We start from the raw sequence: 9,890 nt of genomic DNA, 5'->3' as shown, positions 1-9,890 counted from the left end.
TGGTTTTAATTAGACAACCCCAAAGTGGGGAGAGGTTTTATTTAGAAAGTCCTGAAGTTAACCAGGTACAGTACAAGAGTAAAACAAAACCCTACAACTAATATACAATCAGGTAAATGCCATTCTCTCCCACAAAATGTTTCATGTGTTTTAATCATAATAGGCTGGGCTTGTGTTCTATAAACCACCTGTTCTACTGTGGATTGATGTAATCTGCTTGAGTGCTTCAGCTTCTAAATACAGCATTTTTCTGTTATGTAGGGAAAAGGAATAGCAAAAAAACCCTTAGCTAAAATAAGTGGGACCAAATTTAGATGTGAGATATTGCTGTTTGAAGGCCAGGTATGCACTCTTATTGCATAAATGACCTGGTGCAGTTTTAGGATGCAATTTGAGCCCTTACCTGGTTATAACTGTCATTGAGTTCAGTGGTACTTTTGAGTAGACATGCATAGGATTGTACTGTTAGCATGTGTATAAGGATCTGCAATATACCAATGCACACTAGCATATATGTTACACCTTTCTTGTTTGGAATCGTATCAAATTCTGCAGTGCTGTAGATCTCAAGTATTTCATCTGCTTAATTGTGTTGGCAGTGCTAATGTATTAAACTGTGTTAATGGAAGTGAATGTTTACCAACAAGTTGACCCAATAAATTTGGCATTTTGTCTTTCTGTAATACTTTAAAACAGATTCTGTGCCTTTGTCACTATCAATACCAAATGTAGCACATCAGATATCTGTTAAGGGTAGCACATCCATGGACATCCATTGTAAGGGGAATTGCTTATGAAGAAAATTGGTACCTGTGGGTCAAGAGATTGGTAAAGCAGAAATGACATTAAAAAATATACATAGGTTTTAAGTTACTTAAGTAATCTTTAGCAAGCACTTCTGGCTCCTATGTCTCTTCCTATAATTTTTTAGTTATTATGCTTATGTAAACTTTGGTACTAAATTGGACCTAGTATCCTCAGGTGCATGGACAACTTCCTGCACTTCACATCTCTAACAAGAAGAGAGATCCTATACAGACAGAACTGTCTTTGAAATCATGTACATGGAGTCAAAGTAGAGGTAGTGGTAGAAACCCAGGGTTGGGCATTTGGTTGGAGCAACAAAGAGTAATTGGGCTTGGCTTGCAATGTACCTTGCAGCCTCCTCTTCTCTGTCCATCATTCTTCTCAAGTTTAAGAGTAGGGGAGCCCAAACTTATCCTATAATGGCATCATGAAAGCTGTAGACTCTTGCCTTCAAATGAGGCCCTATGGCTAGCTCTAGAAAGCTAGTTAAATCTCTGGCACCCTATAGCGCCAGCTGTTGTTAGCTGGGTTATAGAAGATGCTGCCAAAACTTACAAGCACTTAAGAACAGACCAAGACTACTGACTGTGTAGTGGGACTTGCATACTGTTTGGGGAAGTCTGGGTAAATGAGACATTTCATAGATATTAATCACAACTATCTATACTGAGAAGTTGTCATTGTGTCTGGTATTGTATCACTTATACCTTACTTTCAGAGTGGTGATGGGGGGGGTGCCAGTTTGTCGCTTCAGTTTCAGTTATTGTGTATATTTTGAAGGCAAGTTGTCCTGTGTTTGATCCACAACCATAGGAGATAAGTATGTCAGAAGTGACGTAGGGGAAAGGTAGGTGGAAAATGTGACTTTTCCATGGCTTGCAGCAGAAATTGACTTTTGACTGATTTCTTGTTTGTAGCCTTCAGGTGTTCTTGGAGTCATTCATAGCAGTCATTCATATATAAGTTTATGAAACTGCTTAGAACAGTAGTTCCCAAACTGGTGGGTTGTGACCCACTAGCCTGGAAAGCACATAGCTTTGGTCTCTTAAGGGGTGGGGAGGAAAGAAAGGCAGCAGCGTGATTCCCCAGGAGTGTGCTGCTGCCAGGGGAAGGGTTTTTCCTAACTTACCTGATGGAATGCTGGCCTATGGGGAGCCCTGCAGTTGCCTCCAAGCCTCTGTAATAGTAAAATACTTGATTGAAAGCCACTTCTGGTTCTCAAGAACAAGAAGTGGCTTTCAATTGAGCTTTTCACTATTACAGAGGCTTGGGGAGCCTGATAGAGGCATCTCCCCCAGGCAGCTGCACAATCCTAGGAATTGCTTTCCCCCATCCCCGGCACACACTTAGAGCGCTTCAACTCCTCTGTAGGAGCTTGGGAAGAACTGGCTTAGAATGATATGGCTTCAGAACATGAAGAATTTTCCCCCTTTGCTTCCAGTATGTGTGAAGTATATCTGTTAAACCACAGAGCTAGAACTAAGCAAACAATGTAATTGGGATTGATATTGAATAAAAAGCAACTGGGTGTCCAACAGTGGCATCACTAGAGTTGGTGTTACCCAGAAGGGAGGGGTTGAAATGGGCAAGGGCAGTGATGGCTGGAAAATGGGCAGCTTATTTATATGGGGGATAAAGTTATTTTTACACTGGCAACTAGTACATGGCCCCTGTTGCCAAAAAAGCTACAGTTTTTGTTATGGCGTATATCTTGGCATTCTGCAGGTGTGTTCTTAACCACTGTAATTCCTGCTTGATCCATGGTTAAGGCACAATACTACCAAATGCATAGTAACTGTTGGGGGTGGGATTTGCAGGGCTGTGGAGGTGGTTCTTAACCTTGCATTTATCTGTTCTTCATTGTCATGGGGGGAGAGAACAGTCTTGGCTAAACATCCAGATTAAGTCAAAATTGGAAGAAAACCTGATCTAAAAAGTGGGGTGAGCTCTTTGGATGAATTGATGGGTAGATAAAGCATATCCACATAGCATATCACTATGTGCTGAGACCAAATATATGTTGCTCTCAAGGCACATTCAAATCCGAACCTCTTATAGTGTTGCATTTCAGTTCTTCTCTGTAATAAGCCTCCAGTTTCTCCTAGAATATTTAGCATACACAGCCACATGTATAATCCGGAGGGAGTTCTGCATATAAACCCTATATGTAGAACATACACTTTGTTGTAGATATGAGCTGCTAAAAGGTGATGCAGTCTATCAGCATTTTGGCCATGTTTCAGGATTTGATTCTTGAAATGAATCCAACAAAAGGTGTTTGCACTTGGACTAACACTTCCTTGTTGCAACTGGGGCCCCATATGCAGGGGACTTGGTTGTGGGATACTCAGGACAGCTCACCCTCATGGTAGCTTGCCACCAACTCTTTTACCTTCCAGTCTCCCAGTTAAGGGGCAACTGAAGGCGTATAGGTTTTCCCAGCTTTTGCAAGCTCTGAGTACGCCCCCCCATTTCCCCTTAAGGCTTTGGTAAAGTGCTTTACAACAATAGTGTGGCTGAGATTAGAGGGTTTGGATGTAGCTTGAACAAGTTCCTTCACACAAGTCTGTTGAATTTTATAATAAAGGAATAAGTTGTTACACTGAATAGGTATTTAAAAGTTACAATTATCAGTTATAAGCAACAAGTAAAACAATAAAGCTAAGATCCTACTCCCTGATGCAAGTTTGCTCTTGAATGAATTGTGGCTATCACACCTCTAGTGCCTATAGCCATACTAGCAGGGAATCTGATAGAATGATCATGGGAGGGCGCTAAAGCTTTCTACCAATAAGATTACGCAGGTCCAGCCTATTTATACATGGATTTGACTCAACACGAATGGCCCTTGCAAATGAGAAGGAATGTGCTGATCCCTGGAGAAGGGGAAAATACACCCCTTTAAAATCAGTTTAAAAAACTGAACAGTCCTTTAACAATAGCCTCCTTAATGAGAGAGAGAGAGAGAGAGAAAGGGCAGCTGGCTGACAATCCATCAATCCTTTGCTCTCCAGGCCACCCCTCCCTTCCCCCTGAGCACATGAAAGAAAGGTGATCACTTTGCATTGGTAAAGAGGGGCTGAGTGAAGCTCCTTTCTAAGCTCTTGGAGGACTGATTGATTGATGTCTTAATGACTCTTATATCACACAAAGGTCAGCAAGGCTGTTTTTAAATCACTGGAGCAAAGAAACTTTGTTTTTTAAATTGATTTGCAATAGTGTTTTTTGCCATACAGGTGAGTGCTTGGAATGATGAACCCATGCAAATAATGAGGCTCAACCTGTATATCTAATCAGCCATTTTCTACTATATCATGGCACACTGGTATGCTGTGGGAGTTTGGGGGAGGGTCACATTAGTAGGGCCATTGGGGGATGAGAGCTCCCCACCAACAGCATTTTCCCTTGAACATTTTAGTACTTTGTCAGTATGCTGTGAAATTAAAAAGGCTGAGAATCACTGGTCTAACTCATGCAATACTGTCCAATCCAGTCCCTTGGTTACCCAAATCTTCCAGAATACTGATATCATTGACTGATCAATCTCATCCCCTTCCAATCCAAAAATCACAATTGCAAACAGTCCTCTGATTGAGCTATCCTAGTTCTCAAGCCTGAAAATGCATTGTCAAGAGTTTCTCAGATGGCTGTTCTGGATGCCTCTAAGTCCTTCCCCCTTGACATAGCATAGTACAGCTTTCCCAGGCATGCAAAAGAGTCAGGACTAACACATTCGCATCTAGAACAAGATGAATTTCTTCTCTTCACACTGTTTTGTTGCACTGCACAAATGAAACTGCTGAATTAGAGCAAGAGAGTAGTTGTTTCTGTCCTATACAGTAGAACTTGCAATTGAAGATGGATGATTTATCGAGCATTATATAGCTTTCAATGAGAGACATGCCTGAATGTATATTCCAGTATGCAACAAGAAGTGAGCAAGGGCAGCATGACTTGGTTCCATCACATGGCTGTACCTTGTTGGTTCATGGCATCTTCACGTTTACTGACTGGGTAGGGTCACAATGAAAAGAGAAAAGTAGTACATGGGGAAAGCAATGGCAGTAGACAGGTGTGTGGAAAACAGCCCAAAGAAGTGCACTAGAGTGAGGCAGTAGAGCACTCCTTGGGCACTACTTCATCCATTTCAAAGGTGAACCCAAAGTGGATGCCGGGGGTGAATTAAGCTCTTGGTTATAAGCATTATTCATTTCAAACGCTCATCTTTTGCCAACAGGCTCTCAAAGCAGCTCACATAAAATAATAGAAGTTTGTGATTCCTCGCCAGCTTTTCTTCTGTCAAGAGCACATTGGGCATTAACCCATTTTTGCCTGACCCACAAGTGTACACATTTGGTCCCTGTTGCATATATACAATGTTCAGTAGAAATGGCTTAAGTGGAAATGCCAAAACCCCTCTCTACAAGGCAGTTGCTGGTTCTGTGCCTGTGAGGAAGGAGGGGCTGAGTCCCAGCCTGAAAAGCACCAGCAGGTGACGGTGGCAAAAGTTATTCTTTGCCTTACTGATTTTCCCCCATTTTGTGAAGGTCCCGCTAAAAAATGTATGGTGTAGATTATGGTGACTTGTGCAATTAGCAATAACAATATATACAGAAGGTAGTCTGTGCGCCTGAAACCAATCATGGGTCAGTGTCTGCCAATGAGTGTTTTATTTCTAGCTGAAGGATACGTGTGATGAGCATAGAACAAGCTTGTCATCGGAAGGAAGATTTTTCGATGCAGCTGCGACAGCTGTAGATGTATTGAGACAGAACTGAGGAGAAAACAAGACTGCTGATTATTTAAACCTTGGATTCACTGGTATTGTCCTGCCTGGTATAGTCCCCAACATGGAAGAAGTTCCAACATCCTGAAACATCCAAGCAGCTAATTTTTAAGAAAGTTGCTTTGTAAACCTCAGAGAACAAAAAGTACTATTATTAACCTAACCTTATATTATCTCTGTTCCCTCACTTTGCCTGAGCTCTGACTTCAGTTCTGTCAAGCTGCTGTAATTGCCATTTTCAAGCTTTTCCCCACCCCCTGGACTGCAGGTGAAAGCAGGATATGAGAAATAGTCTTCCAAATTTCCTTGTATTAGGACAGGATGGGGTACTGATTTTGCTGTTTAGCGGGTGTTTGTTTTGTATGGCAATCAGAATTGTCTTTTCCAGAAAGAGCAAGTGAAAGAGCAAACACACAAGTGTTGCAGTTACTGTAGAAACCACTACTGAGGACAGAAAACCCTTAACCTATCCAGTCACTGACCTTTTGAGAATTCTACCGATGGTGGTTCAGGATGTTTTGTTCCATTTATAGTTTGCCAGTAAAGGAAACCATCTCCTGTGCTATTTTGAGAACTTGGGAGAGTCTCAAGGAGCAAGAAAAACATTTATGTCCAGTTTTAGAGATTGTTTGATTAATTTCCTATCCCTGGAGAACTTTTTTGTGTGTGTGTGAAAACTCAAAAGTTAGTTGCTCTGGTCTAGCACTTTGTCCCTTGCCATTGTCATTGGGGATGCCATGCACCAGGGGGCCCAAGGAAATTAATTACCATTAACCTGTTCTTACCTATGAGCAAAAAAGTGTCCGGGGTTCATTATTTCAGGAATGAGTTGCCTTTCCCATTAAGGTGACCTGGGTAAGTCTCATTAATTTACCTTTGCTAAATCATTTCTCCACTTGCTAGTTTTCCCACCAAAGTGAAACCCTGTGTGTGTGTCCGTGTGTCCGCATGCACATGTGTGCCTGCACATAGTAGGAAAGCACATAAAGGCTGCAGTGTGTTATACACACCGTAAGCTCTGTAGAACACAATGATACTCCTGAGTCAACATATGTAGGATTATGCTGTAAATGATTTCTGCCTGCCCTTCTTTCAAACACAAGCCATGTGAATCGATGGCTGAACATGAGCTATACAAGGAGGGCAATAGCTCTGATTTTCAGATCTTCAGTCAATAGTGCCAGTTCGAGTTGATGGGAGCCCATGGTATCTCTACATGCCACCTAGTGGTACACTGAGTATTAGTGTTGCCATCAGTGCTGAGTATTCAGTGTTTGCTCACCTCCGAAGGGCATGGGCCTTCAGCCAGTGCCTTACCTAATTGCAAGTTTAGCCCAAGAGCTTCAGGTGCCTGAGGCAGTGTGCCAAATAATGCCCTCTTACCTGGTGACACAAAGGAAAATGAATTACCACTAACCTGTTCCTTCTTATGAGCAAAATGTTTCTCCCACTTCCTGGATTGAAAAAGGAGGGAGGAGCAGAAGAAGAAATGTAGAAATGTGGCAGACTTAGACACTAGTCTTACCTCCACATCTTTTTTTGCTCCGCTCCCCTCTTCCTTTTCCAATCCAATCCAAACTCCCATCTCAGTCAGCCACATGGATGGGCCTGGCTAATTCTCTCTACTACTACTACTACTACTACTACTACTACTATTATTATTATTATTATTATTATTATTATTATTATTATTATTATACTGCATTTCAACAGAAAATTCACAAAGCGGTTTACACAAAAATCAACTACCTCTAATGCCAACCCAATGCTAAGTTAAACTTCCCTTTTAAATGCACACACTGTATTTTAAATCTTCTCTCCACAAAATGCAAGCAGCTTGGTTTTCATAAGATGCCATGCCTATGGCATTCATATTTCCATACTCCACAGGATGGTTAAGCATGTTCTTTTTAAAAAAATTTTGTATAGGCTTTTGTTTTTTTTTCTGCCTCATGGCATATGCACTAAGAGTTACAGTACAGTACGGTAATGTATTTGCCAGAGCTAATATTGCTTAGTTTGTCTTAGCATTTCAGGCTTAGCATTTCAGGTATAAAAAGACAAGTTAAACCTTCACTGAATTGATTCTTTGTTTTCCCGCACCAATGTTCCCTGTAATAATTCCTGCCACTGTGTAGAGCCCTTCCATAGCTATATGGCAGCAGGGCTGGGCCTCCAGACATTCAATGATGATGTCACACATTATTGCCAACTTCCAGGTAGCTGAGCTGTCCAGTCGCATAGGAAGAATAATGCACCCTACCCCTGTCATTTGATAATGCTTTAAAAGTATACTGGCTCCCCAGGTTGTACATTACGTCAGTGGTTCTCATTATGTCAGTGGTTAGCACCAGGACTCACTTTTTGGAAAGCGAATCTGTAAGGACCCACTGGAAGTGGGGTAATGACCAGAAGTGACATCATCAAGCAGGAAAATTTTGAACAATCCTAGGCTGCAATCCTACCCATACTTACCCAGGTGTAAGTCCCATTTACTATCATTATTAAAAGCATATACATAGTAGCCTGTTAAAAGTTCAGATGTGTAACATTTCCCCAAATGCAGTCACATACCATAGTAGTATCAAGGCTAATACATTAAAAATAAAATATTGAAATGAATGGGAACCCACCTAGTGGGTTCTGACCCACAGTTTAAGAAACACTGCATTATGTTAATGCTATGTCAAGTTACAGATGGCTACGTTGGCATGTTTGTTCAGTATGACAGGCACAGTACACCTTTTGCTGGTGCTTTTGCACAGCCTAGCAAGAGTCAAATAATCAAAAGTGCTATGTAGTTAAGCCAATACAGCGCAAACATGTTTTAAACATGGAAATATAGATTTAAACGTTTTGATACAAGTGCAGCCTATCCTGGTAACTGTAAGAACTATCAAATAGTGGGACCTTCAAAGTGGGTGCATATGACCAAGTTAAATTTGACAAAATATAAACTTCAGGCTTTTCTGGAACACAAGGAAATGCCTGGGGTTCAGGTTGATGTGTATGTAACTTGAGTGAAATTGTATAGAGTGAAGAAGCTACAGGTACTTTGAATTGCTTTTGCTAACTCTGTGTGCTGATATCCTGTGTAGCCAAGCAATTAAAAAAATTTTAAGTTAACCTGTAGGGGAAAAATTGTCTAAAAACTTAGTTGAATGCACATTGTATTGCATGCATGGATTGTGTCAGAAAGAACACCAAGCCTGTAAGACTGAATAAATACATTTCATCTCGTTCTGTCTTTTCAGTTTTGCTGCCTTGTGCTATTGTTCACCTTTTGTTTGGAGCAGCTGCTTCTGTGTGTCTGGCATCTTCAATAGCCTCTGAAGTCGTTTGTTCTTTTGTCAGTTTTGTTAGCGCCAAAAAAAAAATGTTTGAAAGATATTAATAAGAAATGGTTCACATGCAGTGAATTGTAAGGATCCTATGAGAATGGCAGCCATTTAAAAAAAAACCCTCACATATTTAAAAATAGAAGTTCAGGAATTTAAAAATCTTTTTCTCTCACACATTGGCAGCACAATCCTATGCATATCTATCTAAAAGTAAGTCCCATTGTGTTCAATGGCTACACATCATGTCTTGTAACCCATAATAGATTTTTCCTCCAGAAATTTGTCCAATTCCCTTTTAAAGGCATCTAGGCCAGATGCCACCACCACATCCTGTGGCAAAGGAGTTCCACAGACCAACCACATGCTGAGTAAAGAAATATTTTCTTTTGTCTGTCCTAACTCTCCCAACACTCAATTTTAGTGGATGTCCCCTGGTTCTGGTGTTTTGTGAGAGTGTAAAGAGCATCTCTCTATCCACTCAATATGCGGACTGAGGTGCAGGTATTGGAATGGAACAGTTTTCTTCAATCTAATCACTGTTTGTTCTAGTTGGAATTCAGTTAAGGCCAATAAAGCTTAGAACAGATTTGAAGGATCTCCTTTTAATTAAACATTAAAAAAAAATAACACAGTACTTTCCAAAGAAAAAGCTGGTAATAAGAATACATAGAAAGCTTTTCAACTTGATGCAGTTAGGACTCTTTCCAGATTTTTCAGAAATGAATTTCAGAGTGAATAATGCAATTGTGATTGCACTGATGGCAGTGCCAATAGCATAAAACACCCAGCAAGTAAATCAACAGTACCATGTTTTGAAGTAAAAATATCTGAAAACGGGGGAGGGGCAGTCTTTTCTGCTTTTATGGCTTTTTTGCTTTCTTAAACAAGTACTGAGTGAGAGTTAGTGTTAGCATGCTAGCCAAGTGATGAGCCATTTTAAAATGCTGACATAATGA

Source organism: Tiliqua scincoides, chromosome 3 (genome assembly GCF_035046505.1).
Source record: "Tiliqua scincoides isolate rTilSci1 chromosome 3, rTilSci1.hap2, whole genome shotgun sequence".
In the NCBI taxonomy this organism is placed as follows: Eukaryota; Metazoa; Chordata; class Lepidosauria; order Squamata; family Scincidae; genus Tiliqua; species Tiliqua scincoides.
Note: the sequence above shows the minus strand (reverse complement) of the source record.